General features: G+C 34.0%; 2 pseudogenes; one reads left to right on the top strand and one right to left on the bottom strand.

The window, feature by feature from the left end:
* Positions 1-269: 269 nt before the first annotated feature.
* Positions 270-4276, bottom strand: LOC142620619 (uncharacterized; annotated as a pseudogene).
* Positions 4277-8500: 4224 nt separating this feature from the next.
* Positions 8501-10879, top strand: LOC142618813 (G-type lectin S-receptor-like serine/threonine-protein kinase LECRK1; annotated as a pseudogene).
* The last annotated feature ends 5360 nt before the right edge of the window (positions 10880-16239 follow it).

Genomic DNA, 16239 nt, shown 5'->3' with positions numbered 1-16239 from the left:
ATAATTTTACACATCCAAAAAAGTGGAATATATAGAGTTTTCTTAAAGGTATGTGTGAAGATTCACTATATATGTGTGTGTGTGTGTAAAGGTAAAAAAAGGTATATTTAAGGTTTTTATTAACTTAAAAACTAATGAAAAACCAATAATTAATAACTAAAATTATAGTATTAATAAAATATTTAATGATACCATGGTAAAAAAAATTATTACGCGCAACACGCGGGTATGTGACTAGTTTAATTAATAAGTACTAGTCACAACCCTTCCTAGGCCAAAAACCAAAAATCACTAACTAGCCTACGAAAAGTAATCGTGCCAAATGGCTCAGATGGAAAATTGTGGGTTCGATCTGATAGTTCTTGTGCGACAAAATGCATAGTTGGTTGTGACTCTGGAGTGCAACGCGTACATGTTAACGCTATGGTCACTACAAAAACGACGGTTTTTGCCAATTGACCTGTGGGAGGTGAGAGGCGTTGGTCCAGAACATCTTTCAAAAGCAATTCTTGGATGTCGGATAAGATTGCCAAAGTTGATGACAATGATGGTGAGGATAGGGACGCTAGAAGTTCCCCTGGGTGCTTTCCCATCATGACTTCTAATGCCACCACTCAAAAGCTATAAACATCACATTTATCTGTGACCTTCATTGTGAGTGCAAGTTCTACAGATCAAGAAAAGTACAACAAAGCAAACTACCTGTTATTTGAAACATTTCCAATATAAAAAAGTATTAACATCAACAATGTCCAATGTATAATCATAGTAGAGAGATGAGGAAATACTTATCATGAGAACGCTTTGTCTTTAGGAAACTATAATTGGCTGCAAAATTGTTTACCATGTAGCACAAACCATGTGAATATGACCCAATATTCTTCCTCTACATACTATGAATCTAGCAGGTTTTTTTTTTTTTTTTACTTGGAAAAGTCTTGACAAAATGGAGACAAAAATATATAGATTAATAAAATGCTGGATTACCTGGAGCCATGTAACCATAAGACCCAGCAACTGTTGTCCAGTTGGAAGACTCTGAGCTCAACAGCCTCGCTGTGCCAAAATCGGACAGTCGTGGTTCGAATTCTGACTCTAGTAGTATGTTATTCAAAGACACATCTCGGTGCACAATTGGTAGAGAGCAATCATTGTGCAAGTAAGCAATAGCATGAGCCACTCCTTGCACAATTTTCACCCTTGTAGTCCAGCCTAGTTCCATTTCCCCTTCCACCCCATACAACACTTTCCTAAGACTACCTCTCTCTACATATTCGTAAACCAAGTATAAGCATCCCTTTCTGCAACAAAACCCATAAAGCTTTATGATATTCCGGTGCCTAACTTCTGTCAAAGTCTGTATCTCATACTCAAAACTTCGGTGAATTATTGCTGGAATGTCACTAGAGTTTGACATATTAAGCCTTTTAACTGCCACAACTTGACCTCTTGGCAAAACGGCTTTGTAAACACTTCCAAATCCTCCTTTCCCAATGCAGTACTTCTCATTGAAGTCCTCGGTGGCGTTCAGTATATCCACAAACGTAAATTTTCTCTCTCTTTCCCATATCATTTGTTCAAGAGTCTCATATTTTTTTACTGCCTCTCCATCTTGTAACTTGACTGTTCGACCATATGCTAGAATTCCAATGATAATGGTGGCAAGACATAATAAGCAAGAAACTGAAAAAATGGCACCAATAAGGACCATTTTCATATTATTTGCGGATTTCTCAGTAGGCAAAACTGCACAACTTGGAGAAAAGCCTTCTGCTTTTCCACACAGACCTGAGTTTCCAACAAAAGCTTTTGCTGGTGCTTGTTGGAAAATGTTACCAGCTGGGATTGGTCCCGTCAAGTTGTTATAAGAAAAATCTATGGAACCTAGACTTTCCATGCTCGACAATGTTTCTGGGATTCTACCAGAGAGGTGGTTATGTGAGATATTGAGATACTCCACTCTCATAAGCTTTCCAAGGTTTTGTGGTATTGTCCCAGAGAAGGAATTACTGCTGAGATCTAACATATACTGCAATGATCTTAGGTAGCCAAGCTCGAATGGTATTTCACCAGATATCTTGTTGTGGCTTAAGTTCAAGCTTAATAAGCTGTAACAATTGCAAAGCTCTATTGGCATGTTACCAGTCAGGCTGTTCTCTGACAAATCAAGATGCTGGAGCTTAGACAAATTTCCTACATTCTTAGGGATCTGTCCTGTCAAATGATTCATGCTAAAATTAACCCCGTAAAGCAGGCCTAGATTTCCCAGTTCATCTGGAATTTCCCCAGACAGTTTGTTCGAGTCCAGCGATAGAACTTGCAATTTCGTTAACTTCCCAAGCTCAACAGGGATTTTTCCAGAAATTCTGTTTCGGTCCATCTGTAAATTGGTGAGATTTCTACATTCTCCCCACATTGATGAGAGATGAAAAACAAATTGGTTGTCCCTAAGAGCAAGGAAATTAAGATTTTGATGAACTCCAAAGGCTTCTGTAATGTTTCCAGTGAATTTATTCCCATCAAGCCGGACTCTATGTAGCTTTGAACAATTCCTCAAGCACTCTGGCAAGGATCCTGTAAAGCTGTTCTTATTCACCGTTAAAACTTCAAGAGCAAAACCACTGCACAATTCAGATGGCAGTGCCCCAGAGAAGCTGTTGTTTGAAAAGCTAACGTAGCTTAAATAAGGACTATACTTCCCAAAGTCAGTGGGTATGCTGCCAGAGAAATTATTGGTGAACACAGAGAATGACTGTAAACTATTTAGTTGAGAAATGGCTTCCGGAAACTGTCCATACAATTGGTTAGTGTTGAGATCAAGAGTAACCAAAGACTTCATTTTTCCAATTTCTGGTGGAAGTATGCCACTAAGATTGTTATAGGAAAGCTGTAAGACTTGCAGGTTTGTGAGATTCCACAATGTCAGAGGAATTGGACCGGAAAGCTGGTTCCCTGAAAGGTCTAAAGCAAATAGATCTTTCATATTTCCTATCTCTATGGGAATTGATCCAGAGAGCATATTATTGTACATAAGAAGATAGTTTAGCTTTGTCAACAGGCCTATTTCTGATGGAATTTTCCCAGAGAACTGATTATTTTGGAGTTGCAATGAGACTAATTGAGTCCAATTGGCAATTAAATTAGGTGAAATATCACCAGAAAGAGAGTTATCTGATAAACCCAACTCGGTAATTTTGGTCAGATTAGACAATGACAAAGGAAGCAGGCCAGTGAGATTGTTCACTGCTAAGGCCAAGTAGGTGAGGTTGGTACAAAGGCCTAGCTCAGAAGGGATTGTGGAATTCAAGGCGTTTTTTCGAAGATCAAGGGACTGAAGCTCCCTGAGTTGGCCTATTGAGGAAGGAATCATCCCTTGGAATGAATTGTTATACAATTCAGGTGTTTGAAGATCGGACATCAAATCCATTTCTCCAGGAATTGGACCGAAGAAATTATTATTTCCCAGGTGAAGTTCTATGAGCTTGGAAAGCTTGGAAATATTTGATGACAATGGTCCTTGGAACAGGTTGTTAGTCAGGTGGAAGTGTGTGAGCTTGCCCAGATTGGTATATACAAATTCTGGTATAGGGCCTATCAAATAATTCTGAGACAAGTCAAGTTATGTCAAATTCTGGCAACTTGTTATGAACTCTGGGAATTCAGAAGTGAGTTGATTGAGCATTAAGTTGAGGTGGGTCAAGAAAGGCATGCCTGAAAAGTTAGACCAATCAAGACATACTAAGTAGTTTGCTCCAAGGTCTAAGTACCATACCTTTTGAAGATTGCTGAGTTGATAGGGGATGGTACTATTGTGACTGTTGTTGTAAAGACTAAGATACTGAAGCTCTGTCAACTGTGCTATCTCAGTAGGTATGTTTCCTTCAAACTGGTTGTTGCCCAAGTCCAAGTAAGTGAGCATCCAGAGGTTGCCGATGGCTGGTGGTATCGATCCTCTAAGTGTGTTGTTGTTGAGGTCCAAGTGGGTGAGACTATAAAATGAAGTGAAGTCAAATTGGGTAAGTATGCCAGAGAGGTTTGCATCGGACAGTTTTATTTCTGAGACAGTTCCTGTGGTGTGGCAGACTATGGCTGTCCAGTTGCAAAGATTGTTGAGGTTGGTGAGGTACCATGAATTAAGAGATGAAGAGGGAGAGAGACTTTTTTTCCATTTGATGAGAGCTTCTGCTTGTGTTGTTGGAGATGATGTGATCCTCACTGGAAGTAAGGAGTGCAAAAGAATATGAAATTGAAGAAGAGACTTTTGAATGGTTGTCATGCCTTATTACTTACTCTTGGATACTGAGTGCCCAAATCCCTACTTCACTAGCATTCGGTCCATGAATCATAATTGTGGCTAACTTGACTTGTCGATAGCACAAGTAATTTGCAGCCTATTGACTTATAGAAAGATGTTAAAAGATAATGGATTTGACATTGAATTCAGGGCTGACCAACCCTAGACATATATAAGAATTATTTTAAAAGTTATCTAAGGTGATGCAACTTGATGCAAAGTGATTATTTACTTAAATTCTAACCGGGGACAATTTGCCCTAGTTTATCTTTCTCTTGGAGAAGTTGCTGCATTTGTACACCGTAGGGTTTTTGTAACCAATAAACTTCTTGATCTTCATCGTGTGGATGAACTAAAGAACTTAATTTGTAGCCAACATCCTTCTCAAGTTGGTGAGTAAGCCGCGTACTAGGATCCGCGCATCGATTGGTTAGTCATGTACTGGGAGCCGTGCATTGAAAGGAGAGATTGTCACTATATTGCAAGACCAATTGGTTTTGAGGTGGAATGGCATAGCTCACGGTCCGACAATTTTTTTACCGTTATTTTGTGCGATGTGAGCCATAGTGATAAAAATAAAAATCGATGATGATTTCAAGTATTTTTTGCTTTTTTTTTTTTTAAGGATACGGAAACTCAACTAAAGACTATTAAATTTTGACAAATAGATGTGTTTTTAGCCTTTTTTTTGTTTAACCGCGTTCTCTTTATGTTTGTACTTACAAATGATTTCCTTAATTTTATTTAGATAATGAGTTGGGTGTTTACAATTGAGGTTTTCATATTTGGTTGTAAGAATAAAGTGATTGAGAAAGTGTTTGGGAGGTTGGTTAAATTTATGTAATTTTAGAATATAAAAGTATTTTATACTTTGAATTCTTATTTATAGATTTCAAAATCATTTAATCAGTTTAAAAAATAAAATCTACTTTTAACGGTAAGTATTATAATATGTTTTAGTCTTATAATGTTATACAATTTAAAATAAAAATAAAATATGAAGTAAGAAAATAAAATTCAAAGTATTCAATAATATTTTGGACAAACATAAATATTGTACAACAAAATAAGTATTATATGTAGGTCTTAATATACATAAAATGATTTCAAATAATACTGTAAAATAATCCGCACATCGCACGAGACATCCTCTAGTTCTTTATAATAGAATAGGATAACATTTAACAATCAAAGAGAACAATTGTAGTATTACTTGAAAAAGAATATAGATTACTTGAAAAAAGAATAATAGCTCTTCTCAAAAAAACACCCAATTTTTTTCCAAAAGAAACTCAAAATAATAGAATGATATATTTGTAGAGATAGAGAAATGGAAAATATTTTTAGAAATAATTCAATTTTTAAAGAGAACAAATTATCTTCAATAAATATTAAAGAATTAATTATACATTATACAAGTGGGTTCCAGTTTGCTCAACTGATAAAGTCTCTAATGATTGAATAAAAGATCTGGGATCCAATTTCCGCTTACACCAAAAATTAATTGGTGTCTTAGGTTAATGATAAAGAACGATTATCAAGAGCGGACGTTATAAGTAAAACTCTTTAATAAAAATAATTATACATTATACCACATTACAAAGTAATCATATATTCTCACGCATAGTGTGGGTCACCGACTAGTTTACACAATATTGATCTCTCCCCCTTTTATAGTGGCTACCCTTTCATCATGACCCCTCTACATGGAGGGTAGTTGATTTCCCTTAGATACTTGTCTCATCTCACCTTTGGAGGAAGTGTTAACTGAGCTACAGGCTATCTTGGCACTATTTAGGTGTCATTTAGCCTATGCAGAGGTGATGGGTGCTTCCTTGACAAGTTCCTATTCTCTATCCTTCCATACTAGCCACAATTGTCTCCCGGGCAGGGCTCCTCTCACTTATCTTGGGACAGTCACATCCAAGGTGCTTCCTTAGGTTGTTTAGGGCCCTCATCCAAACCCTTCTTTCAAGTTGTACCAAGTTTCCAAGCACATGATCTGCTTGCTAGGCTCATACGTTCCTCGAGCATGATCCAGTAGGGATGCTATCCTCGGATCCCCCACAACATTAATGTAGCATTTCAATCAACTTCAGCATGTATAAATTTAAATGAAAGTCTTTCTAAACTTAAAAGCTATGAATATACAAATGTAATCTTTAGAACAATTATTCATTTGTTTTAATGTCACAATTGTTAAATGAATTGTATGAGGTTGATTACACATTTAAGTAAAATAAATTAATATATACATATGTGTATGTATGTATAATTTTTATTTAAATAAATTATTCATTCTCATAAAAGAGATTATCATGATAATCAAAACTCATATCAAACTTATACTAAATATGTATAATTTATTCTCCAAATTTTATTGTAGAGAGAGAGAGAGAGAGAGAGATTACTTGTGATAGGGAGCTAAAAAATACAACACCAAAACGTATAAACCCAAAATAGAGTTTTAAAAAATCACAATGATTTATTAATATAAAGTAGAGTTGCAAGAAAGAATAAAAAATTAAGAGAAAGAGAATAACCAATTTTTCAAGAGAGAATGTGAGAGAGACTAGTAAGAAATTTATAGGAATTGAAATAATATGAGAAGACAGAAAAAGTATTAAAAAAAAGTAATAAATACAAAATTATCCAAGTCATGTTATGTAATAAAATAACATTATATTCTTATTTACTATCTTTATAACATCTATGAAATTAAAGAGAATAAAAAAGATAACAATTTAAAAACACAAAATTTAATCACATCAACCTAAAGTACAGTTCTAAATTATACAAAAATTTATCAACCTAAAGTAGAGATGCAAGAAAAATATTTTTTTTTTAAAATCCACCAAAAATGAGAGAGAGAGAGAGAGAGAGAGAGAGAGAGAGAGAGAGAGAGAGAGAGAACCTTTTATGTGTGAAAAAACTATGAATAGAATGAAAAAGAGAATTATAAATTTATAGAAATATAGAAATATTAATCCTCTTCGACCTAATATATTTTATGGTTCTTCATGCTTATTTAAATATTTAATAAAATGTTATATAGGATTTATAGATTATTGTTATGCTTTAAGTAATGCTTTACTTAGTTCTTCCGCAAGCAAATACTAAGGAACATAAACATATTGCTACCAAGTCTTTAGACATTGTGTTTTCATTCTTTCTTCTTTTCTCTATTTCTTTTCTTTTAATTTTCTTGAATGATAGAAAATCCTAATGAATATGCTTAAAAGGTAATGTAATTTTTTTGCAATAAATAAATATTTGAATATTTTGATCAAACACACACATTATGCTTTTATATAATTATAAATAACAAATAAATAAAATTTTGTGTTTATAAATATAAATAAAAGGTCATGCTAACGAGTACTTTTAAGGCATTGGTTAACAATCTATTTTAGGAAAGTTTTGACATCACTTTTATAGGAAATAAAAAATACTGTCAAAATATTAATTGCATTTTTTTTTTCCCATAAAACTTTCTTTAAATGAATTATTAACCAATACCCTAAAAGCATTCGTTAGCATTTTTCATAAATAAATAAAAGCATCAAATTTTCGGAATGAAATTACTATGACCAATCACTTAATTACCTGCAATTAGAATTCCACAAAAGACCAAGCTAGTGGTAGGCACCTACCACTAGCTTGGTCTTTTGTGGAATTCTGCAATCCTACCACTAGCTTGGTCTTTTGTGGAATTCTAATTGCAGGTAATTAATTGATTGATGACTTACCACTAGCTTGGTCTTTTATGGAATTCTAATGGCAGGTAATTAAGTGATTGATCATAGCAATTTCATTCTGAATGAACCTAGCACTAGCTTGGTCTTTTGTGGAATTCTAACGGCATTAATTGATTGATCATACTAATTTCATTCAGAAAATTTGATGTTAATGTTAGGCATCGGGACTATACAGCACAGATGAAAAGTAAGTCAAGTCTGGTCAAGTGTATGGGGCAGCTGCCACCAATAAATGAAGTTGGTTAGATCGCAGGGGATAGATCGCATAGTGTACGTATTGTGCATGCACTGTTCACTTACTTTTCAATAACTTTTTATTAAAAATAAGTCTCGTATTACTATTCACACATTTAAAAATTATTTTGCTAAAGTGTTTTCAATTTTCAGCTGTATCCAAACGGACTCTTAACCAACCCACTTCTCATTTCTCTTTCCCTCACTCTGTCTCATGGGTTCTATATCAGTTCTCTTCTTAGTATCCATGTTTCTACTTGCCGTTGATTTAAAAGCCCAACAAAACCATTCCAATGTGATACCCTTAGGTTCTTGGCTTTCCCCCATTGCTAACCGTACTTCTTGGCTCTCCCCTTCTGGCCTTTTCGCTTTTGGTTTCTACCCACAAGGCCGCAAAGGCTTTGCTATGGAATATGGATGCATACTCAACCAAAGAACACTATTGGCTGGACTGCGAATCCAGATGACCCGCCCGTCTCCTCAAAAGCTACATTGAACTTAACAAGCGATGGTATGCTGCTCCTTCACACAGAGCAAGGTGAAGAAAATTTCATAGCTAACTTTATAGATGAAGAGGGCCCAGAACCTGCTGATTCAGCTTATGCATGATTCTGGTAATTTTGTTCTCTACAATAAGTCTTCTCATGTTATTTGGCAAAGTTTTGATAACCCAACTGACACCATATTAGGAGGTCAAAACTTGTCCAATGGAGACGAGTTGGTGTCTAGATCAGACCACTCAAGTCGACGCTATAATCTCAAGATGAAGACCAATGGAAACCTTGTTTCCTCCCCTGTAATTAAACAGTACAGATGGTTCAGAAAATGCCTATTGGTACGTGGACACTTTCTATTTGTCTGGTCTTAAGCTCAGTCTTAACGAAAGGGGTTTTCTACGCTTAACCACTTACAGTTCCAGCTTAGTCATTTTGGCGAATAATTCTTACCCTGGAAAGAAAGAGACTAGTACTATTATCTATCGTGCAATACTTGATTCTGACGGAATTTTTAAGTTGTATTCACACCACTTTTGGGGCCATAGTAATACTAGCTCAAATATGTCCTTGGAATGGTCATCTTTGCATGATCAATGTGAAGTCAGAGGTTTTTGTGGCTTGAATAGTTACTGCACAGGCACTGGCTCCAAAGCTGAATGTCACTGTTATCCTGGATTTCATTTCATGAACCCCAAAAATAAGTTGTAGGGCAGTTACAACAACCTCAGTGAAGATGGTTGCAGCGAAGGCCCAATGATACACTACAACATTACTGCTTCACCGAATATATCTTGGGGTGATTTTCCTTATTCAGTGCAACTTATAAATCAGGAAAACTGTTACAAGTCTTGCCTTGGAGACTGTAATTGTGGGGCTGTTTTTTATTTCTACGTGAACGGCACTTGCAATAAATTCAAGCTTCCACTTAGATATGGTAGAAGTCAAAATTTATCAGTTATAGCTTTCTTTAAGGTGATTCAGAGAAATGGTGGAAGTTTAGATGATCACAATCCAGTTTTCCTAAAGGATAGCAACAAAAAAAAAAAATCATTTTGATTCTTTCCCTAACTATGGGTTCCATTGCATTGCTGTGTTCTGTAATTGCACTATCTCGTTTCTACATATATAGGCATCATGTTCATAGGTACAGAGAGCTGTTCCCGGAAAATGTGAATGTGGAATTTGCTGAAAATTTTTCCTTGCATTCGTTTTCTTACAATGAGCTTGATAACGCAACAGACGGATTCAAGGAAGTGTTAGGTGAGGGTTCTTTTGGATCAGTTTATAAAGGGTATGTATCCGAAGCTAACAAAACTATTGTTGTTAAGAGACTAGAGAAATTTGTGGAAGAAGGGGAAAGGGAGTTTCAAGCTGAAATGACTGCCATTGGACGAACTCATCATAGAAACTTAGTTCAGTTGCTTGGTTTCTGTATTGAGGGATCTAGGAAGCTTCTTTGTTTATGAATACATTAGCAATGGTTCACTTGCAGATCTTCTCTTCAAGGCTAAGAAGCGCCCCATTTGGAAGGAAAGAGTGAGAATCACACTAGATGTGGCTAGGGGGGTCTTCTATCTACATCAAGAGTGCAAGGTCCATATCATCCATTGCAATCTAAAACCTAAAAATATACTCATGGATGATACTCGGACTGCAAAGATCTCAGATTTTGGATTGGCGAGGCTATCTGTGCCGAATCAAACGAGAATTTCAATGGGCATTGAAGGGACAAGTGAGTACTCTGCACCTGAATGGCAGAAAAAATCCCTGATATCAGTAAAACCTGACATTTATAGTTTTGGCGTGCTGCTTTTGGAGATTGTATGTTGCAGAGGAAGCATAGAAGTATATGTTTTAACAACAGATGAAATACTTCTTTCTAACTGGGTATATAATTGCTTTGTGGCTGGACAGTTGGATAAGCTTGTGGAAGATGAAAATGTAGACATGAAGACACTAGAAAGAATGGTGAAGGTCGGCTTGTGGTGCATTCAGAAGATCCAGCTTTGCGTCCTCCCATGAAGAATGTAATCTTGATGTTAGAGGGGACAATGGATATAGCGGTCCCTCCATCTCCAGCTATTTCTCATTCTTGATATATCTACCAGCAATTAGCAATCATTTTCATATTTGTATAAGCTTACTTTGTATGTTTGCTAATGGTTTTGGTTTTTCTTTTTTCTTTTTTTTACATTTTTTGGTACCAAAAGTTGTGTGTATCTGTTTGTTTGTTTGTTTTTCTTTATTTTCTTGCTTTTTTTTTTCTGTTGCGTTTGTTTGTGTATGGATCTTTTCATATAACTATTTATTCCTTTTACTGGTTTTGATATTAGTTACACAACATATTTATTTAAAGGACAAAATTTAGTTACAAACTTAGTTGTAATTTTAGATTACAAACTTACTTAATATCTTTTTATTGGGGGGTGAATTTTGACAAATCTATCATTGAATTACATCTTTTTTTTATATCCTTCATGTTTGTCAAATTTCAAGAAAATTAAAAATCAATAGCTATGTCATTAATAAATTTTCTAAATTGCAAGTTTTTATAATTTAAAATTATGCACAAAATATAAGTTTATAGATCATATAGTAAATAATATACAATTGATACAAAATTTAACATGTGTATTAAGATATTAAAAAACATGCAATTCAACGATTGGATTTTCAAAATTATGTTGTAATATTTATTTTATTGAGTGAGTTTGTAGCCTTGAGCTACAACCAATAGTAGAGGAATGTTAGGAACCTAAATCGTTTTTCTAATGGGATGGATGAAGATTGTAAGAAAATGCATGAACATTGTAGAGGACTTGACTTAATTTAAAGTAGTCACTCTTTATAGAGAAATATTAAGAGATAGAGAAAATGTACTAAGCAAGGAATTGGTTTAGCATAAATGAATTTACATGACATGATTTAATTGGACTAACTAATTTATCTAACAATTTTACGTGGAACTTAATGGCCACTTCATTAACAGAGATGAGGAAAATGCCTTGAATAAAAATGATATATAATGGTATAGATCAAAATTTTCAAACATCAGATGATAAAATCAAAATTACTTCAAACTTTAAGGATTTAAATTAAAATTTAGTGAAAATTAAAATAAAATAGTGTTAAATATTTTTTTTTTCTAAATATGAACAAAGCAACATAACACATTAAAACTTAATAGTTTTGAGCTAAAATAACATTTAACCGACACCTCATTAACTATATAAACAGAAAAGACTTTTCCAAACACCCTCTCCCCTTCTTCTTCTTTTCCTCCCTTCTTTATCTTCTTTTTCTGGTCTACTAATTTTTTACTGGCTTTCTCATGTTTCCTTGTTCTTTCTTCTCCCTGTCATTTCATTTTGATTTTATATATACTTTCTCTTATCTCTTATTCTTGTTTTCTCTCGTTTTATTTCAATCTTATAGAATTTTTTTTTTTTAAGAAATATGATAAGCTTTCAGTAGACTGATAAGCTTTCCCAAAACATTTACATCACAAAGGATTTGACAAGCAATTACAGGTATCTTCCACCCAAACTGTACAATCAGAAATTTCCTTGGCATGCCTAGCCAGGAGATGAGCAGTTGCGTAGCCTTCCTTGCAAGTGAACGAAGAGTTCCAAGCTCTAAATTTAGGTGGCCAAGATTTGACACCTGCAATGAGATGCTAAACTTGAACTGGGGCAGGGCCCGTGTTGCCGAGAGCATTCATAATCACCTGAGAGTCGCCTTCGAGGATGATATCTCAAAGTCCCAGCTCCCAAGCAAAAATTGTGCCAATCACTGCAGCCTTTGCTTCGGTCTCAGTAGCAATCTTTTGGAATCTACTTTTTCTTATCTGTTACCCTATTACTCTATTTGGTGAATATGAATCTCTCTTATTCTTTATTTCCTCTCTCCTTTCATTTCATCTTTTTAGGAGTCTCCTTTTTCTCTTTTTTGATCCACTCTTGACTCTACCATTTACTTTTAATTATTGTTTTCTCTCAATATTTTAGAATCTACTATTTCATATCTGTTACCCAAGTACACTCTGTTTGGTGAGATGAAAATAGGATAGATGGAAAACACAGAAAAGAACAGTGAAAAAAAAAAAACAACCATGGGTGTTCTATTGCTTGGTTCTCTAGACAAAAGGTAAAGAAAATGGGGACCCAAATAGTTTCTACCTAGACTCATAGTTGTCAAAACGTGAATTGTATTGTGAATCGATTTTTGATTTTTTTTTTTTTTATTTGTATCGTATCATATTGTGTATCATAAGATACACACACTTAATAAAAATTAAAAAAAAATTATATATATATATATATATAATATTTAACAAACTAACTAAATAAATCAAACTAGCATGTGCGTATAACACACACATTCAAAATAATTAAACTCAAATGTGATAATATGTTAGAAAAGATCCAAAATAACAATTTATTTTCATTATCTTGCCTAATTAACTCCTAGAAAGCACGGGTGTGCCTCCAGGGGCGATGCACTCGCATCCAACTTGCATGATTGCAGCGTGCAGCTGTCGACGCAGCTGCACATGCGTCTATCACGAGTCTTTTTTTTTTCAATACAGACCAATGCATGCCAAAATGTGTTTTTTTATTATAAAAAAAAAAAAAGGAAGAAGAAAAAAGATTGCATTAAAACCCCAATTCAAAAATGAGATCCGGAAGAAAGTATAAAAATAATTAATTCTGAAACAATTTTCATTGTGCTCCCTGCATTAGTGTACGTCGGTGTGTGTTCGTGTGGGTGCATGTCTAACTGTCTTTGTGGATGAACATACATATGCATGCGCATAAATTTATACAAATATCGTGAGTGTGTACGAGGGGGAGAGGAGGATGAGAAGTTCATAGCTGAAAGTGTTGGCATATCAACAAGACATTTATTTATGAAAAAATAAATAAATAAATCATTTCTTCTCTTGAAAAGACAAGTTAAGAGGGTAAGTTAGAGTATTTCATTTAACATTTTTATTTCTATTTTCTAATATCTTGCCAAATTTAAAATTTCCCCACATTATTATCTATTATTGCTCTTAAATTGGTATATGTTTAACATTATATGAAAAAATATGTTTAGCAATATATAAAAAATATAAATAAAAATATCTATTTAATAATTAATAAATAAATGTATCCTACCATACCCGCACTCTACTTTTTTTTAAATTGCTGAGTCACCGCACCGCACCCGCATCCACACCCAAACCTGAATCCACTCCCGCGATTCCTAGATCAAATCTATATAAGTCAATGTTATCATCATGTTCATCATTTTGCAAACTTATTTCTTCATTGAAATTTTCTTCATCATCATCAACATTTACTATTTCCTCTTATTCTTTTATTTTAATAATTTAATATATATATATATATATATATATATATATATATATATATTTCTTCATGGCATTCTAGTTTCTTTGAAATTGAGTGTGCAAAAAATGTCAATTACAAAAAATTCATCAAGTTATGAAATGAAGTGTCCAAGATGTGTCCTTCAAACTATATTCACTCCCCTTATATTTTTTTTTTCAAAGTAGATATTATGAGAGAGTAAAGAACAAGAAAAACAAGTGGAATTTCAGTCAAAAATGAGGAAGAAATGAAATCCAGTATTGTGGGCAATAATTATAAAATTGACCAGAGCATCTTGAACTCATAACAAATAAAGGTGGACCTTGGAGCCGTAGAAGTCAATTAAACTCAAATGTGATAATATGTTACAAATGACCCAAAATAACAATTTATTTTCATCATATTCATCATCTTGCCTAATCAACTCCTGGAAAGCACAGGTGTGCCTCCAAGGGTAGCGCACTCGTATCCAACTCGCATGGACGCAGCATGCGGCCGTTGATGCGACTACACATGCATCCGTCATGAGTCTTTTTTTTCGATTTTCGATTCGGGCTGAAATATGTGTTTTTTTATTAAAAAAAAAAGATTGAATTAAAACCCCAATTCAAAAATGAGACCTAGAAGAAAGTATAAAAATAATTAATTCTGAAACAATTTTCATTGTGCTCCCTGCATCAGTGTATGTCAATGTGTGTTCATGTGGGTGCGTGTTCGATTGTCTTTGTGGATGAACATACATATGCATGCACAAAATTTTATATAGATTCTGTGAGTGTGTATGAAGGGGAGGAGGATGAGAAGTTCATTGCAGAAGGCATTGGCATATCAACAAGACATTTATTTCTTTAAAAAAAAATATTCTTTCTTCCCTTGACAAGACAAGTTAAAAGGGTAAGTTACAGTATTTCATTTTAACATTTTTATTTTTATTTTCTAATATCTTGCCAAGTTTAAAATTTTCCCATATTATTATCTACTATTGTTCTTAAATTGGTATATCTTTATCATTATATATATAAAAAAATATGCTTAACAATATATAAAAAAATATAAATATAAATAATAATTTACTAATAAACGTATCTAGCCGCACCCGCATCCTACTTTTTTAAAAATTACCAAGTCGTTGCACCACACCCAAACCCGAATTCGCACCCGTTCTTCCTAGATCAACTCTATCTAAGTCAATGTTATCATCATGTTCATCATTTTGCAAACTTGTTTCTTCATTGAAATTTTCTTCATCATCATCAACATTTCCTATTTCTTTTTATTCTTTTATTTTAATAATATATATATATATATATATATATATATATATATATATATATATATATATTTCTTCTTGGCATTCTAGTTTCTCTGAAATTGAATGTGCAAAAAAAGCTAGTTACAAAAAAGTCATCAAGTTATGAAATGAAGTGTCCAAGATGTGTCCTTAAAATTATATTCTCTCCCCTTTTTTTTTTCCAAAGTAGATATTATGAGAGAGTAAAGAACAAGAAAAACAGGTGGAATTTTAGTCAAAAATGAGGAAAGAAATGAAATCCGGTATCATGGGCAATAATTATAAAATTGACCAAAGCATCTTGAACGCGTAACAAATAAAGGTGGACCTTGGAACCGTAGAAGTGAATTAAACTCAAATGTGATAATATGTTACAAATGACCCAAAATAACAATTTATTTCCATCATATTCATCATCTTACAAAATCAACTCCTAGAAAGCACGGGTATGCCTCCAAGGGCAATGCATTTGCATCCAACTCGCATGGACGTGGCGTGTGGCTGTACACTCATCCATCACGAGTCTTTTTTTTTTTTTTTAAATTTCTGATTTGGCCTAATATGGGCCGATTCGGTCCAAAATGGGCCAAAACAGCCCCAAATTGGTCCAATTCGGTCCGAAATGTATTATTTTATCTATAAAAAAAAAGATCCCATCAAAACCCCAATTCAAAAATGAGATCCGGAAGAAAGTATAAAAATATTTAATTCTGAAACAATTTTCATTATGCTTCCTGCATTAGTGTACGTCAGTGTGTGTTTGTGTGGGCGTGTGTCTGACTGTCTT

The sequence above is a fragment of the Castanea sativa genome, chromosome 12 (assembly GCF_040712315.1).
Source record: "Castanea sativa cultivar Marrone di Chiusa Pesio chromosome 12, ASM4071231v1".
Lineage (NCBI taxonomy): Eukaryota > Viridiplantae > Streptophyta > Magnoliopsida > Fagales > Fagaceae > Castanea > Castanea sativa.
Note: the sequence above shows the minus strand (reverse complement) of the source record. Positions and strands in the feature narration are given on the sequence as shown.